At 35.0% G+C, this 24,747-nt stretch overlaps 1 protein-coding gene and 1 long non-coding RNA gene across 23 annotated transcripts in view; one reads left to right on the top strand and one right to left on the bottom strand.

The window, feature by feature from the left end:
• Positions 1 to 24,747, top strand: part of LOC123529752 (serine/threonine-protein kinase TBK1-like) — a 264,731-nt gene that overhangs the window by 30,606 nt on the left and 209,378 nt on the right. For 3 of the 12 annotated variants that reach the window (XM_053522225.1, XM_053522226.1, XM_053522229.1), the window contains 2 exons: positions 11,783 to 11,847; positions 17,321 to 17,399. The gene's annotated coding sequence lies outside the window, so the exon portion shown is untranslated. Of the gene's footprint in view, positions 1 to 5,151; positions 5,193 to 6,144; positions 6,161 to 11,782; positions 11,848 to 12,200; positions 12,279 to 17,320; positions 17,400 to 24,747 lie in introns of all 12 variants that reach the window. The other 9 variants (XM_053522232.1, XM_053522235.1, XM_053522236.1 and 6 more) reach the window with 7 other exon arrangements.
• The window catches only part of LOC128548003 (uncharacterized), a 217,683-nt gene that overhangs the window by 27,754 nt on the left and 165,182 nt on the right, over positions 1 to 24,747 (bottom strand). For all 11 annotated transcript variants that reach the window (XR_008366859.1, XR_008366861.1, XR_008366860.1 and 8 more), the window contains one exon: positions 137 to 247. This is a non-coding gene — a long non-coding RNA (uncharacterized LOC128548003). The remainder of the gene's footprint in view (positions 1 to 136; positions 248 to 24,747) is intronic.

The following is a 24,747-nucleotide window of genomic DNA, read 5'->3' on the forward strand; positions in this document are numbered from 1 at the left end:
TCAATACATTTTAAACGCTACCAATATATTAATTTTGCCATTTCTGTACAGTATGATTTCGGAAATTTTCTCGCAACTTATAGATGAACTCGTTATGATACTATTAATAGAAAATGGTCTGTTCTTTCATACCTACCAGAGCCTGTCGTGTACATTAACCAACTTTACAAAAACACTTTCAGTCAGAGTTTTGGACTCCTCGTTCTAGTCGTTGCTTGTGTCTTGCCTTGATCAATATATGCGAAAACTGGAAAACAACAGAGTAAAACTAATTGAGGTAATCATGCTGTGACAGTGGCAGTAGTTATCTAACAGAACAACGTCTTCTTTGGTAAATTTTAGTAATTCTGCTTAGGTCAGTAATCTCCAAATTGTTTTAAAAACCTAGTTCGGATTGCTTAAGTGACACGCTTAAAAGTATCTCCCGAATGTTTCCATTGATAACCGCGACAACAGTTGGAATCACATAAATCACATTTCAGAATTTATGTTCTATATTGTTTTCAAGTATATCTTCGAAATGTGCTCTTACTATATTAGAACCCATTCTGGATAAATGTGTTGGGTCGCTGCTAGACACAATGTGGTCATTCCATGACACAGAAGTCTTTCGACTTATATAGAATTTTGGCTTCTTTAAGTTAGAGCATGTGTTTTGGCAATCCACGCTGATGTTTTGAAAGACGCCAATTATTCGTAAAAAAATAACGGGATAGCTTTAAAATTTTCTAATTAAATCTGGTTTTCCGAGTGTGCCTTGTCCCGAAATTAATCGTATATGTTAATTTCTCGCTAACACCATTTGTGAATGTCACAGTGTGTCTTAGTCAACAAACTATTCATTACGACTTTACCGATGTATGTTAAACATGCAACATATTTTATGACTTCTAGGCTGATTTGTAGTCTACTTTCCAGCAGAAACCTGGTTGACTTTTCGATACCGTACATACGGGAGATCGCTTGAATCGGGTAAAATTTGTGCTTAAGATTGCCTTAGTTTATCTTTACTTGACGGTTTTTTATTAAGACAAGAGGGTCACGATGATTCTGGATCGCTCACCTGAGTAATATGAGCTACATGTTTCAAATGTCAAACTGATGTCTATGTAAAACATTGGACCCCCAAGGCAGGACCTCTTTTCATCCCAGGGTAATAATTTGAAAAATCTTGTTAGAGGACCACAAGGCAATGTTACATACTAAATCCAAAAGGCCTAGGTCTTGTGGTTTCAGACAAGTAGATTTTTAAAGATTTTTCTTATATAAGTCTATGTAAAACTTGGGACCCCCTGGGTGGGGCCTCTTTTCACCCAAGGGGCATAATTTGAACAATCTTCATAGAATTAAATGTTGTTACATGCCACAGACAAGAAGATTTTTAAAAGTTTTCCTTTCTGTTGCCATTAAAACCAGAGTTCTGTGTGGAATTCAATTCTTTGAACAACTTTGGGAGGAGACCAAGGAACATCCAGGCCAAGTTTCATCAACTTCCACCAAACGGTTTCAGAGGAGATGTTATTTAAAGGAAAGCGTGGACGGACGGACGGACGCCAGACGGTGAGCGATCGCAATAGCTCACCTCGAGCACTTTGTGCTCAGGTGAGCTAATAAAAGGTGCCGATGACAAGAAAACGAGTACTTCCCTCAAAATAAAGACATTCTCAATACTTTTCACAAGCATGTTACCTCACTATTTGGACGGTGTTTTTGAGTCAAGTATTGAGAATTGCTGGAAGAAGTTTCGTGCTGCAGAAACTACCCGTTTTCCTGTCTTTGACGCTTTTTATTCAAATCGTCAAGTAATAAGGAAATCATCGGCACAAATGTTAACTGAATCGTGTGTATAGTAACGAGTTGGCCATTCTGTTTGGTTTCTGTATCATATCAGCTTGTCTAGGTAAGATGTCTACATTGAATATTGCGTTTGGGGATTGACCCCGAACAACATTCTATGGGATGTATATATTTCTCACTCATTAAATTGTGTATACATGTTGAGAACTTCCATGAACACCAAAAGAGCTATGATTTATCATAACTTACGTAAATATTCTAAACTTTCTAATGTGATTTTAAAATGTAATTAACGATATCTTTGAAAATATCTTTGTCATATTTAGAAGAAACATAGTGACAACATCATACTGTAATTTCAACAAAGTTATTTAATGCTTTGATATGATTTTCTTTATTAATGGTCTTAACCCATGTTTAAAAGTAACAAAAAAAACATAAAAAATGTGGAGAATGTACATACGACCGAATTTCGTTATAACACAGGAAAATCATAAAACCAAAATAGTTTCTTATCTTTTCTCGGAAACAAATTTAAAATGGGAAACTTCAGTGAAAAGTAAGTGGCAGAACCTTTGTATTCTAGTAAATGATGTTTGCAAGTTTTATAAAACAAGAGGGCCAAGATGGCCCTAGGTCGCTCTCCTGAGAAACACACCATAATACACCATAACAGTGTAAACATGTTTGACCTAGTGATTTCATGGAAAAAAATATTCTGACCCATTATCATTAAAATTGGAGCAAAAACAAGTATTTTCTTTGATTTGACCTAGTGACCTAGTTTTTGACCTCAGATGACCCATATTCAAACATGACCTAGATTTTATCAAGGCTATCAATTGAAAAATACAGCCTCTATCGCATACACAAGGTTTTTCTTTGATTTGACCTAGTGACCTAGTTTTTGAACCCAGATGATCCATATTCGAACTTGACCTAGATTTTATCAAGGCTATCATTCTGACAAAATTTCATGAAGATCAGTTGAAAAATACAGCCTCTATTACATACACGAGGTTTTTCTTTGATTTAACCTAGTGACCTACTTTTTGACCCCAGATGACCAATATTCAAATTCTACCTAGATTTCAACAAGGCAATTATTCTGACTTACTTTCAGGAAGATCAATTGAAAAAAAACAGCCTCTATCGCATACCCAAGGTTTTACTTTGATTTGACCTAGTGACCTACATTTTGACCCCAGATGACCCATATTCGAAATTGACCTAGATTTTATCAATGCAATCATTCTGACCAAAATTCATAAAGATTAATTGAAAAATACAGCCTCTATCGCATACACATGGTTTTTCTTTGATTTGACCTAGTGACCTAGTTTTTAACCCTAGATGACCCATTTTCGAACTCGGCCTAGAGGTAATCACTTTGACTAAAATTCATGAAGATTAATTGAAAAATACAGCCTCTATCGCATACATAAGGTTTTTCTTTAATTTGACCTAGTGACCTAGTTTTTGACCCCAGATGACCCATTTTCGACCTCATCAAGTTGATCATTCTGACAAAATTTCACGAAGATCAGTTGAAAAATACAGCCTCTATCGCATACACAAGCTAAATGTTGACAAACAGACGACGGACGCCGGACATCGAGCGATCACAAAAACTCACCTGAGCATTGCTCAGGTGAGCTGAAAAACACAACATGTGTAGTTTTTTTAATGGGTAGGAGTCATAAAATGAATAAAATTGTTAAAATTCGATATGTTATTGAAAATATGTAAGCCATTTGGTAAATGTACTGTTATAATTATGAAAGATATTGCCAAACATAATTAGTGGCGTTAGAATAAAAGTTACAAGAAATATGCTCCGCGAAGTATGACTATCGCATTTAAATGCACAAAAGCGGAATTCATCCACTTGGCACATACCTTGATTTAGTAGTAAAGCTAGTAGTTGTTGAGAAAATGCCCGCACAAGAAATGTGCATCTACTATTGGAAGTAAAGCTTCCTATGAAGTTTTCGCTGCAGTCAGTGGTTGCTGAGGAATATTCTAGACAAGAAATGGCGCTACAACATTCTAATGTTAAATAATCAAATGGCAATAACTCCCTGAAAAATCAACCGACTGGAACATGGAGACAATACGCGCATCTCATTCTTGAAAGTGAATCATACTATGAATTTTGGTTGCAATCCAGCCAATGTTTGTTGAGAAATAATAAGGACAAGTATAGCACTAAAGTTTACTAATGTTGAATAATCAAAGTGCAATATATCTATCAAAAATAATCCAACCGGAACATGAAGATAATATGCGCATCTCCTCTTGTGAGTAAAAGAAGCTTCTTATAGTTTTTTCCTATGAAGCTATGCTGAATTCAAGGAAGTGGTTGCGGATGAATAATCCGGACAAGAAATTGTGTGTGCTATAATATACTAATGTTGCATAATCAAAGGTGAATAACTCGGTGAAAAATCATCTGACCGGAACATGAAGATAATACGCGCATCTTCTCTTGGTACGAAGGTTGTAATTCGCCGGATATTCCTCCGTGGTCCCCTCGAATGTAGTCCATATCAATATACAACTCCATTTTCCCGCCTGGTAACAGTCATTTTCATGCTAGATATACGCTTTATTGATGCTTGATTGTAAAGAGGAATGTCTGCGGATGATTTTAAGCTACGTTATATTCTTCAAAAGTTGTGTCGAAGCTGTTTGGTAAAATGAAAGTGAAAGTAGGTGTTTCCTGGTGTCTTCCTACGCACTGTAAGCGTTTTCATCACGAATCTCAGTCACGTGACCAAGGTTTCATTGCATTGTGGTCAACCCCATATTTTGGGGTATTTTTTGATTGCCTAAAGACAGACCTTCAAGACAAGGGAGTAGTCTCGCAAGAAGTGAAAGGCTGGAAATGCTGATTAAAACATGTTATAAATTGTTATATTTACATAGAACATAGTAGCGGAGATATTTAATACCGTCTAACCTCTTGGGAGTGAAGCATCCTATGAAATCGCTGAATTCCAGCGAGTGGATGCTGAGGAATACTCCAGAAAAGAAATAGTGCTACAGTATACTAATGTTGAATGATGAAAATCAGTAAAAATCATCCCACCGGAACAAGAAGACAATATGCACATCTTCTTTTGAGAGTGGTGTTTCCTATATATAGGTCCTACGAAGTTTCGTTCAATTCCAGCCAGTGGTTGCTGATAGGAAATGAGGGACGGACGGACGGACGAAGCGGCGACATATATGCTTCCTCTTTCGAGAAACATAAAACTCTTATGCAACATTGAACTGTCTCTATGAAACCAAAAGTTTCGGAATACGGTGATTTCCCCTTTCAGATTAATTATACTTCCTTGTCTTATACAGGTCATGATTTAAGATCAACAGCGAATGAATCAAGAATACAGGTGAATTAACATTATTTATCGATTGCTGTTTTGCTATACTTGTATTTAAACAAACTCGTTTTTACTTTTAGTATCGATACTGTTTTGTTACATGATAATTATTTTATTGTTTACTTTCGGTTTTGGTGATATACTGCAGTCTAATTAATTTTTTTTTATTCTTTGTAAACTTTTTACACACAATCTTTGATTATATACAGTGTATTCAAGTTACAGTTGTATAAAAAATCATAGTTTAAAGATTAACTTTACATGAATGTAGTATCAAAAGGACAAACTAGATAAAAATTAATGTTGATGTTAATCATTTATGTACATATAACATACACGTTTGAGTGTATAATACTTGTGGAGGCACGCTCTTTAATGTTTTCTCACGCTATGTAATAATGTACAGACGACCCCAAACGTGTACAGACATATGCTTTAAACGTGAGCATGGTGCATTTTTATGAAAAGGACAAAGTACTTCCGTCTTCTTTTATCAAGAGCCTAACTTCAGTAATATGCAAGATGCCATTGTGTTTTCAAATCATTCACTCACTGAATTTGTGCCAAAACCCGTTATGACATTTTAAACAGAAGACAGTTTTATCTATGTAAATAATGTAATTTCTTTTTAATATGTTTTTTTACCTCTTATTTACTCCTAAGAAGTAAGTGCTACGATCTGATCGAGGTGATATATAATGTTTTAGCCCTTTTTATTTTAAATCTGCGCAATAGTGCCTTTTTTCAAATATCAGTGTTTTAATCGCTCATTTTAATATCCTCTTAATATATGGATTAGCGTCTACTTCTAAGTTTTAATAATATGTAAATAGTATAGTGATATAATGAAATGTTAAGTGTACCAAAAGTCTCTGATAACTCATTACATGAGTGGCGATGTACTTTTATATTGCTTTTTGTTTATAACTTTGTATAATATACTGTATGATTATTATATTAGCTCGACACGCGTCATGGTAAGCTTTTAAAGCCTTTTACAGTATATAAAAGACTGCAAACAATAATAAGCAATAAATTATTTAACTGCAATATGTATAGTCTTTTAATTGTAACTGATCTATACAATAAACAGTGTACACTGTAACATCGATCTTCCAAAATGAATGTGCCTTTATAATAATATCGTTTTATCTTGCGATATACGAAACATATCTGCCACATTAGAATGAAAAATATTGTATTTGACATTTTTAAAGCTTTTAGAGAATCGACTATAAAAATTTGAAACTCTGTATCAAATCTCGGATTCAATTTACAAAAAAACCCCACATCTTTTGTGGAAATATAAGTTATATTAAAAGCTTTCGAATATGTAGATACATGGTGTAGAAAAAATCAGTCAAATACCTAAATTAATATAATCCATACAGCAGATACGCCCTTTTACCAGAAATCTGTTAGAAATTTGATAGTGAAAAGGTTTTGTTTGGCAAGGTCCTTATAAACTGTCTGCAGCTGACTCCAGACATAATGTATGGTATAAGGTGTATCTGACAAATAGAACCTTGTCATTTTAGATAAAATTCAAACAAGTTGTAAACATAATATGCGAAAGGTTTCTTTTGACAAATAAGTCCTTTTACCATGTACATTAATTCTAAATCTGCGTTAAGTTTGCGATATAATAAAGGGTCGAACTGCATATTCAAGTACGAAACTTAGAAAAATGTAATTATTACAATCTAAATATGGTCATTTAAGGTTATACAAATAAGGTTAAAATGGAAAGAAAGACAAAATAATAGCAAACGTATTTACTAAGATAATCCGGTATTTCGTTGCTATCATATAATCAATGTAAATACATGTTGATAGTATCATAAAATGAACAAAAGCTCGTATAACACGAAATGCCCCCCCCCCCCTTGATGCATTCAGTAACTGCTGTTCTAGGTCAATGTGACCTTGACCTTTGACCTACTGACCTCAGAATCAATAGGGGTCATCTGATGGTCATGGTCAACCTCCCTATTAAGTTTCGTGATTCTAGACCCAAGCGTTCTCAAGTTATCGTCCGGAAATTGTTTAACTATATGACCTTGACCTTTGACCTATTGTCCTCAAAATTAATAGGGGTCATTCGCTGGTCATGATCAAGCTCCCTATCAACTTTCGTGATCCTAGGCCCAAGCATTCTCAAATTATCGTCCGGAAACGGTTTAACTGTTCCGGGTCACTTTGACCTTGACCTTTGACCTACTGATCTCAAAAGCAATAGGGGTCATATGCTGGTCATGATCAACCTTCCTATCACATTTCGTGATCCTAGGCCCAAGCGTTCTCAAGTTATCGTCCGGAAACGGTTAAACTGTTCCGGGTCATCTGCTGGTCATGACCAACCTCTCTATCATGATCCTAGGCCCAAGCATTTTTGAGTTATTATCTGAAAACCGTAGACCTGTTCAGGGTCACCGTGACCTTGACCTTTGACCTATTGAACTCAAAATCAATAGGGGTTATCTGCTGATCATGATCAACATCCCTAATCAGTTTTGCGATCCTAGGCCCAAGCGTGCTCAAGTGTAACTGTTCCGGGTCACTGTGACCTTGACCTACTGATATCAAAATCATTAGTGGTCATCTACTGATTATGACCAACCTCCCTATCAACTTCCATGATCCTAGGCCCAATGGTTCTTGAGTTATCATATGGAAACCGTTTAACTGTTCCGGATCACTGTGACCTTGACCTTTGATCTACTGATCTCAAAATCATTAGGGGTCATCTGCTGGTTATGACCAACCTCTCTATCAACTTCTGTGATCCTAGACCCAAGCGTTCTTGAGTTATCTTCCGGAAACCGTTTAACTGTTCCGGGTCACTGTGACCTTGACCTTTGACCTACTGGTCTCAAAATCAATAGGGGTCATTTGCTTGTTATGACCAACCTCCATATCATATCATAGACCCAAGCGTTCTTGAGTTATCATCCGGAAACCGATTGGTCTACATACCGACCGACCGACATCTGCAGAGCAATATACCCTTCTTCTTCGAAGGGGGCATAATAACTAGTAATGTGGTACATGTAATGCTCTTTTCTTTTGGCTTCAATAAAAATGTCTAATAATCATATTCACTTTCTTCATAATCTTCATAATCTGAGAGTTCAGGAATCATGTCCTTGTAAATATTTTGGGTCTGCACGCTTTCTTTTTCTTTCATATCTTTTACCGAGTTTGATAGTACGATTTGCCTATGTCTTTTACGAACAGAAGATTTAGTGTTCCACTCACTTTCATTTCGTTTTCATTTTTACTTAATTCTTTTAGGACTCACATAGCTGGTTGGCTTTTGTGTGGCGTAACTGCTATTTCACTTGCATGCTGTTTGTTCATTGTCAAAATTTCTTGGCAAATTGAGAGCAATGTATATCATAGCCCTACTAATTGCTGGTTATCATAACAATGCACTTGAACTGCTGCACCAAATATCTCAACAACAATAATTTATATTAATAAAAGGGATTATGTTTCACATTGTTTCAAACTGTTTGGAGGAATAAGGGCGTCAACTCACAGCGGACTATTCAAAACAATTAAGAATAACAAGGATACACCCTTTTACCACAAACCTTCATTCATATATACCCTTTAACCGCTCAATATAAATACAACCTTTACCCTTCTGCCAATATTTCTGTAAATATTTGAAGCATAACTTAGATATTTCTACAGCAGATGCATATGGTTAAACTCTTCTAAAATATAAAAATCTCATTTTCGGTCAAAATGTCAGATTGAACCTTTATTTAATTCTGATCTGGCGAATCAAGGAAGTAACATAACTAATCATCCGCATGATATATTATATTTATAATAGTGTGTGTCATGTTTTATTTTCCTTAAAATTAGCCCAAAAAGTAGGACGTTTAAGGACAAATATCATATCATAAAATGTGCCAAATCGATAAGACAAATGAGTAATGTTACCTTAAAATAGGACTCATTTTCACAGAAGAAATAGGGCATATTTCATTGTTTCAGTGTTAGGACGAAATATCTTGCGAGTGCACACGTTTTGCGAGCAACCAACACAGTTTCTTTTTATTCATGTTCTTTAAGTTCTATCCGTATTGCACCCCCCCCCCCCCCCCCCCCCCCCCCCCCCCCCAACGTCATGTTTGAACAAGTTTTAGCGATCCAAACAATCCGTCTGGTTGACTAGACGTAAAGCTTTCTCACAGATGTGGAATAAATAGTTTGAAATTGGGCACTGAGTGTCCGAACCGTGTGGGGTAATTGTGGTCCTTTCCTCGGAAAAGTTCCTTTAGGTCAGACATTGTTATTGAAAGCCGGCTTTGGATTGGTTGAAAAAAAAGTGTAGGGGAACCCGTAAGAGTCAATGAGACGTAAGCTGGATAAAAAGGTTATGTTTACAATCATAAAATTTATGTTAAAATCAAGCAATACAATGTTTTCTGAGAAATTTGGAATATTTTACGTGTATGGCTGAATGCTTGACTTTTCAATTCTGTCTTTAGAATAGTAGGTGTCAGTGGGCATTTTGCTTCTAAATGACACTCAAGAAAGGGGGAAGGTTTGTCTGAAGAAAAATTGTAAGAAAATGGATTGGATAAGCCTATATAAAATTGCTGTTTTTATGTGTCTGAAATGCTGTCTTACTGAAAGAATCACACTTTAATGGTCATCTCTCAATATTAGGACATGTGATAGGGTCATGTCTATGGAAAAAATAATAGCAGTGCCTGACCTTTAGGTTTTATTTTCGCGAAAACGGATCATTTGAGCAGTGCGTATTTACAGAACAACGGACCTCGATCATTGGTATAACTTCATAAAGATTACACTTAAGTGCCTGTGACCTATATGCCCTTTTCTCGTTATTCCGAGCCCCTTAACCAGTATTTCAGTTCTTGTCAGTAACAGATTTAAGTTTCAAAAGAGTTTTTGCTGTAGTTTGATACTCCAACATCTAAACTTAAAAAATCCCCATGAAGAAAAATTCTAAGGATTGTTGTCAATGAATAATTCAGGCTTTCACATGATGAACCTTACCCTCTGAAACAGCCAGATACTTTCTCATTGAACCGAGACTTGTGATCGTGTGTACTAACTCTCAAAAACTGATGTTTTTTCTTGAAAAAAATCTTTTTAAAATTAAGAACAGATATATAATTGTGTTTGTAGACAAAAAAAGTTTTACAATAAGTGGTTTCAGTTTTCTGTAAGAAGGTTATTTATTACCCCAGTGATTTTAGATAAGCAAATTTTGTGCCAAAATTTTCTGTTGTGTATATTTCTATTTTAATGCAAGTAATACTATTTCTTTTTATTCTTGTTTAACTGTCATATGATTTGCCACAACATGCATAAAATTTAGAAACAGAAAATAGCTGCAAGTGCAAATTTTCCAAAGCTCGGATCAATGAGAAGGCTCGGAATTACGAGAAAGAGGCATACACATGTATATATGTATATACTGAACAGCAAAAGAAACTATCCAGTTTTATAACTGGGGTATTTTTATATAAAAACTTTAATTTATAAATCACTTGTGTTTTTCATATCACATTGCACTTGAAGAACTTTTTGAAAAATCAGTCAACCGTGAAGTCAGAATCCCACAATAGCCGTTTTGCACGAAATTCACGTGCGTCTGTAATAAACAATTTTCTTTGTGAAATTTTATTGTCATAGGAAATATTGATAATTGGCCAACTCGAAAAGCAGCATAAAGTTTAAAGAATATTGTTGGTTGCACCGCACGACTTAATCAAATTTAGCGCGAGGACCCAATTTGGATGTTACAATGCAACAGACGCGCAGAAGATATAGCCTTTCAAACGGCTATTGTGGGACTACTGACTTCATGGTTGATTGATTTTTAAAAATATATCACGTGAAGATCTTCTAGTGTAATTTTGGTATGAAGAAACAATTCAAATTTGAAAAATTATTTTTTTATTTCAAAATATACCAGTTATACATCTGGATAGTTTCTTTTGCTGTTCAGTATATATAAATATATTGCCTAGTGTAAAAAGTATTGTAATATATGTAACGATGTATCATATATAAACGTATCTACATATATATCTACTTAAAGTGTAAACAATACCTGAAGGACAAACTAATAGATAGATAGATTTATTTCGGCAAAGGATAACATTTACACGATATAATGACCACGTTTACCAGTTTTTAAATAAAATGTATTTCTTAATTCGTAGCAATGGCAAATATATTTAATTTTTTTCTGTTTGAAATTATCGGTATATTTCAATAGTCAAAAACTATTTTATATACATTTTTGTAGCAAACATGTTAAGTCAGCGGATTTTAACAATGATTATTATCGTGGTATCACAGCTGTCTTACCTTATTCATTTATAAGTTTAATTAATGTCCGTTTTTGATAAGGTAATGCATTTCCGTTCTGGTACTTAATTGTAAACAAATGTATGTATTTATCAAACCACAATATATGTGGAATGTAAATATACAGAAATTTTTTGCATTGCATAAGTCACACAGCGATAGTCTGTATGTTAAAATAAAAGAAATTTATTTGAACTTTTTATCATATTAATAAAATATGATTGTTATATTTTTAGATGTGGTTGTTTTTAAAAGTCTAATATCGCGGTGTACAGCAGGAGAAAAGAACCTTGTAAAAACGGTAAGAATGCTTTACAACAGAATTTTTAACAGTTTCCAGTGACGTAGATTATATTAATGTTCTTGAAACAATTAACGTTTTAGATTTTGATGACTATTTAGACTATGAGCCAGAAGGGGTTTTGCTCCACCCCCCCAACCCCAGGGGGAATTTTGTGGATCATATTTTTTTGAAACTCCAATGTGTGGTGAACATTTTGGCATAAAGTCTGCAACTGGCGAGTGGGGCTTTTCTCCGTAACAACGCCTTAAAATACGTTACCCTCAAAACCAATAATTTTTTCATCAATTTTTACAGACAAATGGTAGCATTATGTTAGTAAATCATTTCAAGTTTGCATATTTTATTTAAAGGTGTATACTAGATGCTGCAATTTGATTAAATTTTGGTGTCTAAAATGTGATGTTAAAGAAGAAAAATATCGGGAAAAGGTACGTTGCCCTAAAAAACCAAACATTTTTGGCATAAAGTTTTTACTTCAAATTCAGATGACCAGATAATTAAAAATTGAAGTTAATATTAAAAACTTCAAAGTTCAGCAAAAAAATGATATATAGATTGCTAGTATAAGTTAAGTGAAAGCATACTTTTAGCGATTCTTAAACTGTAACGTCATTCTTCCAAAATATGCTATTTTTCAATCATACCTAATTCAAACATATTTTTCAAAAAAAATATTCAAATATTCTATCAATTTTATATTGACATTCTTTAGTTACATGTAATACAACTATATACTTACTTATCAACAAACCTCTAACTTGTAAGATGTGTTACATTGAATTCTACATTACATTTTACGTTACCAAACATACAAATTATATTGTATGTCTTCAGTTTCTTTAAAACATACTTTATCATTTGAAAAAAAAACAACAATGTAATTCTGTTCTCAACAGTATAGTTTTGCATTTCAAACTGAAGGTTTAACTTAAAACACATGTTTTAATATATCAAATTAAGTTACAGTTTACGTTACCAAACACACTAACTATATCCCGTGTGTTCTGTTACCTTAAATATACTGTAGCACTTAGAAAAAGCATATTTACAATTCAATAAAAATATGTTTTAACAAAGCTTTGCATTTTAACTTTAAACCCATGTATTTTAAAAACAATCTACGTTACAATTTACGTTACCTAATATATAAGCTATACATTTTCATGTATTCTGTATTGCGAACATATACTTTATCTTTGAAAAATAGCAAACTTACAATGATTATTTTGCTTTAAATATTTTGCTTTCAATTCTAAACACATACATTTAACAATCAAACTATGAAACTAGAACCTAATTTACATGGTCCATGATTACACCTTCACGAGAACAATACGCACCCAAACATTTTTTAAACAATTAATATATATATATTTAGCTATTTAAGCACATTGTAGTGACATACTTATAATATATACAGACTGACATTGCCCGAAACAGTGCTCTATAATGATGCTAAATTTGAAACAGGCATATAAAGATATTTAGAAATCTTGTGCATGTTTATGCACACAAATGTTACATTTTGTTAACTGCTGTATGTTGCAACTGTGACTGTTTTGAATGTACAGTAGATTCATTCATCAACATAGACTTCATCCAACATGTTGTCAATCTCAGCTGTATCCTTAAGTAGATGTACTATGTACATATAGCTTCTATGGAGCCGGTATCCAGTAATAGTCATGACTGGAATACTGTGACTTTCTTTAATACTGTCTGTATATATTGATGGTAGTTCAATAAGACAATTATAGGAACTTCCTCAAAATAGGATATTCTGTAAGTGAAATTAATGTAACTCTAGTAGGTAAAGTAAAGTGCAAAATGGTACATTAGATTGCCCGGTCTGAAGGCAAGGTCTTACAAAACTAACTCTTTTGACGGCAAATATGGGACTTTTAAACTTTTATGGGTGAAGGCCGTTACCCCTTGACAAGTTTATGCCAGACAGAGGCCCAATTTGATTTCCAGTCATTTGAACCTCAGCTGGTTTCTAGAGAACCTTAGGTCGGAGACAAATAACAATATTGGGGAATATTGTTCCTAAAAGTCAAGCCACTTGTGTGAAGTTCGGAGGCCACTTCATTACAAAGGTTTGTGGACCTCATACTAGCAACCCCATTCAACATCAAAAGCATGCTAGAGTATTGCCCTTTAGTCACACTGGGCAGTTACCTTTTAATAATGTTGGGAACCAGCAGTTAATCTATTATTGTTTTGTCTAGGTCATGAGGGCATACAGGCCTGGTGGTTGCCACCACTAGAAACTGTCATTGTATTCGGTACCACCTTCTCTAACAGGGTTCCATCTTCCTGCATTTGACCTAAGTGCATGTACATTAAGTCCATCTCCATGACAGCAACTATGGAACAAATATATGTTGAGCAATACTTGTCCTGCGTCACAAACTGCAGTGTCGATCTTTGTCCTTTACGTCCATTTTACTAATTACTTCATTCCAAGATTGGTAGTTTACACTACCCTTACTGTGCACATTTCGTGGGAAAGGGTTGGGTTATGACAACAATTACCGTATATACCTTGCTCCTGACACTATGGCTTTACACAATTATGGAAACATCGACTTGGAAGGGCTGGGTCTATGGGATGTGTTCAGATCTCCTGTTTTGATGGATAGACCAGTAGGGGCACGTTGTGCCAGAGTCTCACTTATGGGACTGGTTTTGGCTTGCTAACCCTTACTCAGTAAGTGGACGTGTGGATTTGGTTAAGTGGCGGCAAGATCAACTTATCTCCAGTGTGAAACTGCAGTCTCTAAAACTGATGGTAGATATGGCTGTGCAGCCTTTATTTAACCACAACATCCTTTGTACTTGTGTTGAAACATGAGTCCTTTCAAGATGGGATTGGTATTTCGGGACCTGTCGCGGGACCTGTCTGGTTTAAGCAATAGAGATCCTTGGGCTAGAGGCCTTAGGAAAGGGACTCCGGGTCTTGGATCATTTACTTTGGATCTTCTTTTAGATATGTGTCAGCAGAGGCAAAGCCCAGTCCGGCAATAGACGCAGAAACTGTGTCCATCTGTTTGAAGTCTTCCCAGCTTCCTTGGCATCCCAGGTTTATCTTTATAAAAGATTCAGAAACTATGTCCATCCGTCAGCTAAACTTTCAAGAAAACCAAAGTTTCTCAGATTTGTATGTTTTGCTAGGTATCTTGAATGTGTTTTAGAAATTTAGGTCAGAATGGGTATCCCATAGTACACATTAGTATGGGTATGATAGTCCCATTCCAGGAGCTTATGAACTAATGTTGTATGTGTATCACCTGGCATATATTAGTGTCAGTATTATGGTCCTTGCTCTGGGTATTCCAGGGCCTTATTAAATTGGTATGTTTTTCTAGGCATCCCGGAAGGTTATGAACATGGGTCAGGGTATCCCATGACCTTAATTTTGTTGTTATAAGATATGTGTGGAATAACAGTTCAATATAGTAATTAACCGTCCATCGGGGAATCTCGTCTGTTTTAAGAAGGAAGTACTTGTGGTCTGCTTCGCATTAGATGTATAATCGTTAATGGTAAAACTTCCATGTTAATTATCCTGCAGGGTATCCCTGTTATGTCTGATTCTGCAAGGAATCCATTTGTGGCCTCCCAAGCCCTTGTGACCCACTTTATAGAAAGGGCTGGGGGAGTGTAGTGGGAATGCTGTTAATGGTTACCAAGGTCACTGTCAGAGGTCACAGGAGAAACAGCAAATCAGCGAGGAGGATCGACATCACATGGCTAGGAGGACCAATCGTTTACATGGAGCATCTCCTCTCGACCAAGACTCTATTGAATGCAGTTGTATTTATCATCAACAACCGAAATCTAAGGCCATCTGCCTTTTAGCGTTAGAAACCTCTTCCGCCCCTAATAAGACTGTCGACCCTGGTATAGTGAATACCGTTTTCACTTCAAGCTCAAGGTCACACTTGGTCGTCAGAGGTCATACCTTAGGACTAATATTGCTTCGCATTGCGGAGTTCATGTTATTTATTTATATTAATGATAATTATGATATGCAGTCATACTGGTACATTCAAAGTGCTATATATTCTTAATATACATTTAAATAATATTGTCTAATGAATTATAAAATCTATATACATTTATTTGGTAATGTTGTTCATGTCTGTTGATGTTTATTTATAGTCCAATGTATAGATTTTTTTAAATCCTAACCATATAGGTAATACCAAAATTTTAAATATTTTTTCTTTAACACATATAGTCATATTTCGGAAAGGTAACGTATTATACGTGACGTATTGAATAAGTTAACGCTTGGGGCAGTTTTATTATATAAAAATTTAATTAATGAACTGTGTATTGGCCATTTTCATTATTTTACAACTTAAAAAGTCATCATATTTTTTTTATATATTTTTATGTTCTAGTAATTTCAAAAACAGTAACGTAAGTTACGGATAATACATAACATCTGTTCACCTAAAATGATATGACTATGATCATTTCAATTTTAAACACGTAAATGTCTTGTTTATTACGATTAATTGTACAATTGGCATGTTTATAATATTAAATTAACATAAATGTTGAATTAAATGAAAATTTGCATGGTAACGTATTTTAAATCTCCGTAACTCGTTAAAGCCCCAACGGAAACTTGCAAACTTTTGTCTGTGAATGCCAACTACAGTAAGGTTTAAGAAAATCATAGTGTTGAAAATTCCCCTGGGGGGTGGGGGGGGGGTGAGCAGGGTCAATTGTCAGCTCAAGGTCTAATTGTTTTAAGTTCAAATTATTCAGCAGTTCTCAAATATGCTTGAAAGTATTACAGATCTAGATCGCAATCATTAGACCATTCAACTTATCATGGATGTATCTATTTGGATTATCTACATTTTATGACGCAGAAATTTATTAAATAATGCATTTTGTTGACTAACAATAAAATAATTGACTTTATTTGCTCTTGTTGGACACTTTAAATGTGCTGTTAGTACTCTATCAACGGGATAATTTGTTCTTTGGATAAATAATCAAAACATTTTCTAATGAATAAACATATTTGTTGTCTATCTGGTCTAACATTTCGTACATTTGCATCAATTAGGAAAACAAAATCAGAACAAAGATTTTTTGTTGGGTTTAACGATAAACCGACCCAAATAAAGGTCATATGGCGACTTTCCAGCTTTCCATGGTTTGAGAAGACCATAGGTGTCCCTCTGGGAATTATTTCAGACACAAGAGGCAGTTTGATAAGACCGCCAACCTTCCATGAGCCAGATGAATGGCTTTCTCACATAAAAGGATTCTGCATCTCATTCGAGGTTTCGAACCCACAGCGGTAAAAGGCAAATGATTCTAAGTTAGCGCTCTTAACCACTCGGCCATAGAGGTCCAAACAAAGTTTTCCAATAGTTAACATAATGTCATGAAATTCATTTCATATTCTAACAATAAATGCTCTCACCAATGTTTTACTTTGTAGGCATAAGATTGAAACCATGAAAATGTTGACAGTAAACTGTTTGTAGACAGCTCTTTGATCACAGCTCATGTCCTCAAACGTAAGTCAGTAAGGTCGTAGTTTCTCAGAAAATGGTGTAACGATTAGGGTGTCACATGTTTATTGGCCTAACCATTTACATTCACTTACATCCATAATGGCAGACTAAATGGCCACGTCAATAGATTTGTAATATATACACATGGTATAAATATCTTTGTGTAGACATAAGGTAAAACACCTTTAACATGATACTCTGAAACACTTTAAAAACGCACAGTAGGATTACGTTGAATAGGGTTAGTTAGAAGCATAAGTTTAAACTAATATATGAGGACCTTATAACATTATAAGTCAATCTCGTTTAAATAAAATTCCAGAATGAAAAGAAATGCGTAACTGCCAAAATGAAAGTTAAGTGATACAAAATTGGTAAATTTATTGATTTCACCTGAAACACTGAGAAAATCAACAAACACGAAACTTCTCCCAGTATTTGTTGATTGATGCCTATTTAAAAGTTTTCAGGTAGAATATATTCTTGTCAGCTTTGAAATTAAGGAAAGGTTACAGTAACGCATTTTACATGAAAATCATATTGCTTCGTTGAAGACATAGAACATCTATTCAAAAGCAACCCTTTTGCATAAATTACTTCTAACTTATTAAAAGGTTTGTAAAGTTATCCTTCACGCGCCGTTTTTAGATTCTAGAATTAAAACTACCCTTTTAGTAGATCCGGGAGAAAAATCATGCATAAACGAGGCAATTCACGTGCTGTTGATATACGATTTTTGTAATGCTGTATATATTTCTATGCAGATGGACATCTGGAAACCGCGTCTTGTTTCTTCAAAGAATGACCTCTTTTTGAAGCATAAAAAGTGAAATCCAATCCATAGCATGTTTTGCTGTATCAGTTACCAACCCCAAACACACTCCCCTACAGAGTGCTCTCTTCTCTACTTGAAACTCCCTTTTGAATTCAGTGCCGGTTCAATTTTTGTTTTTAGGAATCGTGTCAACGGTTTTGGGAAGTATCAGTCAGGTGAATTTTTGTGATCGCTCGATGTCCGGCGTCCGTCGTCTGACGTCTGGTGTCTGTCGTCTGTCAACATTTAGCTTGTGTATGCGATACAGGCTGTACTTTTCAATTGGTCTTCATGAAATTTTGTCAGAATGATTACCTTGAAGAAATCTAGGCCAAGTTTGAAAATGGGTCATCTGAGATCAACAACTAGGTCACTAGGTCAGATCAAAGAAAAACCTTGTGTATGCGATAAAGGCTGTATTTTTCAATTGATCTTCATGAAATTTGATCGGAATGATTGCCTTGATAAAATGTAGGCCGAGTTCGAAAATGGGTCATCTGGGATCAAAAACTAGGACACTAGGTCAAATCAAAGAAACACCTTGTGTATGCGATAGAGGCTGTATTTTTCAATTGATCTTCATGAATTTTGATCAGAATGATTAACTTGATGAACTCTAGGCCAGGTTCGAAAATGGGTCATTTTGGTCAAAAACTAGGTCACTAGGTCAAATCAAAGTAAAACCTTGTGTATGCGATAGAGGCTGTATTTTTCAACTGATCTTCATGAAAATTTGTCAGAATGATTGCCTTGATGAAATCTAGGCCAAGTTCGAAAATGGGTCATGTTGGATTAAAAACTAGGTCACTAGGTCAAATCAAAGAAAAACCTTTTGTATGCGATAGCTGTATTTTTCAATTGGTCTTCATGAATTTTGGTCAGAATGGTTACTTGATAAAATCTAGGTCAAGTTTGAATATGGGTCATCTTGGGTCAAAAACTAGGCCACTAGGTCAAATCAAAGAAAAACCTTGTGTATGCAATAGGGACTGCATTTTCTTCATGAAATTTGGTCAGAATGCTTGTTTGGATGAAATCTAAGAGGAGTTTGAATATGGGTCATCTAGGGTCAAAAACTAGGTCACCCGGTCAAATTAAACAAAAACCTTGTGTACGCAATAGGGGCTGCATTTTACACTGGATATTCATAAAATTTAGTCAGAATGATTGCTTTGATTAAATCTAGGTCAAGTTAGAATATGGGTCATCTGGAGTAAAAAACCAGGTCACTAGGTCAAATCAAAGAAAAAACTTGTGTATGCGACAGAGGCTGTATTTTTCAATTGATCTTCATGAATTTGGTCAGAATGATTGCCTTGATGAAATTAAGGTTAAGTTTGAACATGGGTCATCTGCGGTCAAAAACTAGGTCGCTAGGACAAATCAAAGAAAAACGTTTGTATGCGTTTGAGGCTGTATTTTTCAACTGAGGTTGATGAAATTTGGTCAGAATGATTGCCTTGGTCAATTTTGAATGTAGGTCATCTTGGCTCAAAAACTAGGTCACTAGGTCAAATTGAAGAAAGTATTTGTTTACACTTAAGAGACCACATTTTTTGGTCCAATCTTAATGAAAATTGGTCAGAATATTTGTTTCCATTAAATCACTAGGTCAACAATGTTTACACTGTTATAGTGTGTTTCTCAGGTGAGCGACCTAGGGCCATCTTGGCCCTCTTGTTATTTAATTCCTCATAGAATTCATATAAATTTTGAAAGCAGGTCAATAATCAATAAGTTCGTACTCGAGTGTATTCGTACTCAAAATAACTCATATGCAAAATCATTATTTTTGAAATTGTGTTCCTGTTGACCGAATTTTTAAGTGAAATGTAAAAATATGGTTAATGTCGTTTGTAATAGCGAGAAATAAAACTGATTGTTTAAACACATTGAATGCATGCCTGTGGCAGTGGTGTTGATTTCTGTGAGGTTACGGATATTTAAAACATGTTGACCGTTTCCAAGAACAATAAAATGATAAACAAGAGGGTCATGATGACCCTATATCGCTCACCTTGTTAAACTTGTCCTAAAGATCATCAAGATAAACAAGTGACCTAGTTTTTGACCCCAAATGACCCAGTTTCGAATCTGGCTTAGGAATCATCAAGATAAACATTTTTACCAAGTTTCATGAAGATAGGGTCATAAATATGTCCTCTAGAGTTGATTTGAGCGGGTGACCTAGTTTTTGACCCCACGTGACCCAGTTTCTAAGTTTCATGAAGATAGGGTCATAAATGTGGCCTTAATAGTGTTAAGAAGCTTTTTTTTTTATTTGTTTTTGACCCCAAATGACCCAGTTTAGAACTTGGCATAGGAATCATCAAGATAAACATTTCAAGTTTCATGAAGATAGGGTCATATATGTGGCCTCTAGGGTGTTAACAAGCGTTTCCTCTGATTTGACCTTGTGACCTAGTTTTTGACCCCACATGACCCAGTTTGGAACTTGGCCTAGAGATCATCAAGACAAATATTCTTGCAAGTTTATATCAAACCAAAGCATAAATGAAACCTCTATATGGCTGAAACGGCCAAAATAGAAAAATTTGCACCTTTCAAGGGCAGTAACTCTAGAACCCATGATGGAATTTAGCAGGTTTTCAAAAGGAACCGATATCTACTGTGACTTAAGTCGTGTGTAAGTGTGGTTAAAACCGAATGTAAAATGTCACTTCTATCCTGTTCACAGGGTAAATATTAACAAATTTTGGCTCTTTTAGGGGTCCGTCAGGGGCCGTAACTCTGGAACCTATGATTTGATCTGACGGATTCATCTCGGAATCCAAGATCTGTTGTTGTTAAAGATATTTTGCAAGTTTGTATCAAATCAAACCATAAATGAAGTCTCTATATGGCTGCAAAAGCCAAAATAGCAAATTTTGGCCCTTTAAGGGGCCATAACTCTGGAACCCATGAAGGAATCTAGCCAGTTTTCGAAAGGTTTCGAGATATTACGTCAGTACAAGTTGTGTGCAAGTTTGATTAAAATTGATTGCAAAATGTGGTCTCTATCGTGTTCACAAGCCAAAATAGCAAATTGTGGCATTTTAAGGGACTATAACTCTGGAACTCATGATGGGATCTAGCCAGTTTTCGAAAGAAAACGAGATATTATACCAATACAAGTTGTGTGCAAGTTCGATTAAAATCAATTGCAAAATGTGGCCTCTATCGTGTTCACAAGAAACTGTGGACGATGGACGACAGACGAAGGGCGATCACAAAAGCTCACCTTGTCACTACGTGACAGGTGAGCTAATAAAAATGTACTGGAATTGTAATGTCATCACCTATGAAAACAATGAATTTAGTATTCGTGTTATGTTTTTGTATGCGCTTTCGGTCTCGGTCACCAACAAATCCCACAGGCTTTTGCAGACGTTAATACAGAAAAAAAACGTGTATTATACTTATAAAAATGCCGACATTCAAGTCAATATCTATTAAATGAAAAGTGTTTCGGAGAGATTTTTATCATTACTGACCAAATATATTTACCTTAAAATAGACTTGTTTGTTTTAGATCCTAGCTCCAAAACATAGATATGCTTTTTGTAAATTCAAGTGTAGCGTATTGTGCCTATTCGTACTGGTATGAAAATTTGAGAGTGAAGATAGATAATGTCCATTTTGTACTGTAATTAAATCTGGATTCCATTTACGGTTATATTGCAGTATGTATAGGACGATATTAGACCTTAGTTTATTTCGTTAAACCGAATTAATTGACAGTACTTTCAATATTCTGAACAGCGGCAATTCAAAATTTTAATTTACTTACAAAAGTCTAAATAGAAGTAGAGCCAAAATCTGTCAGATATGTAAATAATGTCTTTGTATTTTAAGTGATAACGTTTGTTTTACTTCCTCTACAAGGTAGATGCTAATCAGTACTCTTTTGGTCTTGTCAAAATGGTTTATTGAGTTCTTAAGCTATTTGGTTTGCTAACACTTTACCGTCCAGTTTTTCATTCAAATTTACTTTAAGTTATTTTTTAATATCGATTAACAGCCACTTTCTAGTTCTGCTTTATACACTATATGTGTTGCTGATTTAACCAAATGTTTTAGTTGTCTCTTATAATTCTAATAGATTAGAAGGTTATGATACATATGTTATTTATCATACGTGTACATAGGTAAGACATGAATGAATGAATGTATGAATATAATAAAATCTCTCGATTCTTTCGCTAAAACATCCACTTCGCTTCACGCATAATTGATTAAAAAATAAATAGGAGACATTGTATGTAATAGGTCTAAAAGTATTTTTATCAAACATCTTACTTACAATATGGGAAGAACCTCCAAATTGTGCGTTTGCAGATTATTAAAAATTGGTCTAAGGTTAGAGTCTTAACATTGAGATGGTACATATTCAAGTATATTCATGGAGAAACATTGAAATGACCAATAAACTAAGTAGGTCTTTTTCCCAACAACTGATCAGGCAGACAAAATATGACCTATTCTTTGGTACCGATGAAGCACATGCACACTTTTCTCATTGCTTTATATGTCAGCATGAGGCCCTGTCAGAAAATTTAGGTTCATAAAAGATAGAGCTACATCAGTATTATTTTTAAAAAATTACGACTTCAAAAACGGTTAATACAAACATTTTAGCTTTTATTGATAATATCTGCCTTTAGCTAAAGCTAATAGCTTTCAGCTGGGATACCTTCGGTTACACAATGACTAAACTACACATTGTATATACTAGTATCTGGAAAAAAATAACACAAAAGTGAAAGGTGATATCAACTTATCAAGAAATGTTGAGTTTGTTTACCATTTTCGTTCATCGTTCTAAAAATGACTCAGATGCCTTACTCGTTTTGACAGTATTTGTTCTCTCTCTGAACTTTCAAGTGGTACTTCGCTATAAACAGGGTATGTAAGGCAAACCGATCGGTCGCTGTCATAAACAGTAATTTTAAACAATTCTAACAATCTACAGCATTACTAACAATTTAAATGGGCCGCTTAAAAAATCCACTTCAAGTTACAACTTGCATACAACCTCAAAACTGTTAACATAACTTTAAAAAAGTTTTTTTTTGTCGGAGCTTCTCATTTAGGACTATAAGTTATCCCAAGAATTGGCTAGACAAACCAATTCTTGGGATAACATTCTTTAATAAATACTGTAACGGTTTGTTTACATTATAATATCTTTAATAACCTCTTTTAGATTATTTTTGTTTGGTACGGTTTCGGTAAATTCACGAATCACTTCGATTCAGTGTTTTACACCCTTGGCTAATCTTGACAAGAGATCACAGAGTGACCTTGGCGCCCACCATTGAGCCATTTTTGAATGTTCAAAATTTCAAGACTAGCTCACGGTCAAAATCAAGGTCAAAGTTCATTTCGGTACACAAAATGGTGCATGTGGTCCATGCATGTGGTCCAAATTTGAAAGCTGTAGCTTGAAAAATGTGAAAGTAGGTACTAGGTAAAAATCAAGGTCAAATTTCAATTATGCATGTGGTCCAAATTTGAAGCCTGTACCTTCAAAAATGTGAAAGTAGGTCACTAGGTCAATGTCAAGGTCAGTTTATTTCTGTACACAAACCTATGCATGTGGTCCAAATTTGAAGGCTGTAGCTTATGAAATGTGAAAGAAGGTCACTAGGTCAAGATCAAGGTCAAAGTTTATTTCGGTACACAAAACTATGCATGTGGTCCAGATTTTAAGGCTGTAGCTTGAGAAATGAGAAAGTAGGTCGCTAGGTCAAAATCAAGGTCACATTTCATTTCGGAACACAAAACTATACATGTGGTCCAAATTTGAAGCCTGTACCTTCAAAAATGTGAAAGTAGGTCACTAGGTCAATGTCAATTTCAAAGTTTATTTCGGTACACAAACCAATGCATGTGGTTCAGATTTGAAAGCTGTAGCTACAGAAATGTGGAAGTAGCTCACTAGGTCAAGATCAAGGTCAACTCATGTCAAGGTTCATCTAGCCACTCAAAACTATACATGTGGTTCAAGTTTGAATGTTGTAGGCTATGGACAGTTTTTCCCTATATAAGTCTATATAAACCATGTGACCCCCGGGGCGGTGCCATATTTGATCCTAGGGGGATAGTTTGAATAAACTTGGTAGAGAACCACTAGATGATGCTACATTACAAATATCAAAGCCCTAGGCTTTGTGGTTTTGGACAAAAAGATTTTAAAAGTTTTTCCCTATATAAGTGTATGTAAACCATATGACCCTCAGGGTGGGGCCATATTTGACCCTAGGGGGATAATTTGAACAATCTTAGCAGAGGACCACAAGATGATGTCACATACAAAATATCAAAGCCCTAGGCCGTGTGGTTTTGGACAAGAAGATTTTCAACGTGTTTCCCTATATAAGTCTATATAAACCATGTGACCCCCGGGGCGGGGCCATATTTGATCCTAGGGAAATAATTTGAACAGTCTTGGTAGAGGACCACTAGATGATGCTACATACCAAATATCAAAGCCCTAGGCCGTGTGGTTTTGGACAAGAAGATTTTCAAAGTTTT

Source organism: Mercenaria mercenaria, chromosome 13 (genome assembly GCF_021730395.1).
Source record: "Mercenaria mercenaria strain notata chromosome 13, MADL_Memer_1, whole genome shotgun sequence".
Taxonomy (NCBI): domain Eukaryota; kingdom Metazoa; phylum Mollusca; class Bivalvia; order Venerida; family Veneridae; genus Mercenaria; species Mercenaria mercenaria.